This window comes from Salvelinus sp. IW2-2015, linkage group LG11, assembly GCF_002910315.2.
Source record: "Salvelinus sp. IW2-2015 linkage group LG11, ASM291031v2, whole genome shotgun sequence".
In the NCBI taxonomy this organism is placed as follows: domain Eukaryota; kingdom Metazoa; phylum Chordata; class Actinopteri; order Salmoniformes; family Salmonidae; genus Salvelinus; species Salvelinus sp. IW2-2015.
This window is the reverse complement of record NC_036851.1, coordinates 45,071,406-45,072,753: the sequence shown is the minus strand read 5'-3', so window position 1 is coordinate 45,072,753 and position 1,348 is coordinate 45,071,406.

The window sequence follows — 1,348 nt, the reverse complement described above, 5'->3', positions numbered from 1 at the left end:
ATTTTAGAGCCTGCCTGCAGCCACGAATGTCTAAACCACGCCTATTTCTGCTAATAGTTTTCTTAAAATGAAATCCGATTTTAAACCTAACCTTAACCACACTGCTAACCTTAAATGAAGACAAAAAAACAAAAACAAAATAGTTGTCATGAATTTTTAAGATATAGGCAATTTTGACTTTGTGGCTGTGGTAACTAGTGAAAACTCTGTGTGCTTGTGCGTGCGTAAAGATCAGTGGGATGTCTGTTTGCTTTCCTAAATAAATACTAACACTTGTTTCAAACCTTTTTCTGAAGAAATGTATTTATATGTGATCCAACCACATTATAACATGAAACTGATGAAGCAGTGAAATTGATATCGATAATGCATGTAATATTAATACGAATTCATAAAATTGTTGGAGGACCAACAGGCAATATTTTCAGACAGCTAAAATATTACATTCGGCGGCTTTCTGAGGGTCCTAAACCCCGATATTTTGGTCTTTATGGTCAAAAGCGACTTTTAATTTGTGCCAATATTCGTTGCGACTTTTACAGTGATAGACAAACCTGCATGAATTTGGATGAACAAGTAACGGTCATATAGCCCATCTGACCGTTCAACATCTCCAGAACAGCACTTCAACATGAATTCACTAAAGCCATGTGTGCAATTTCATTCAAATTACATTTGAACAAAATTGACCTGTGTGTGTGTGTAAATACATAGAACCACAGGTTTTCCTGTACAAGGCAGACAGTAAAATAGGCATCAGAACTGTAAGAGAGACCGTGACAGAAGTTTGAACAAGAACTCTGGACAATTTGCTTAACGTACCAAATTTTGTCCAACATTGAGAATTAAAATAAAATACATAAAACGAGAAGTAGGCAGAGCTGTCATAAGGTCACTTGTCATTCTATCAGATGGAGTACCACACACACACGCATTCTTTAACCTGTTGCGAAAGTTTCTTTAAAATAAAATCACTCAAAACTGTCACTGAAGTAAGTTATAACTGACTTTTAACGACTACAGATACAAAACAAAAATGATATCTTGTTCTCCATTTCATGACATTAGAATGCCCATTTTCTGGACATATTCACTGAATTTAGTCTTCAGAAATAATGACGCCAGGGTTTGAGTGAACTGTTTGGATCGCCTGTGTGGATTTTAGTTTCCATAGAAATGTTCAAGTCCCAAACTTCATATTTAGGTGTTTTGGTCATGTCTAGACGTAATACAGTTTTTGTCGTCAAAGGTAGGTTTTTGGAGAGCAATTTAGCTAACCCTAACCTTTTTCATAACCTTAACCCAATTCTCCTAACCCGCTACGTAAAGTCAATTTTGACAAAACTCT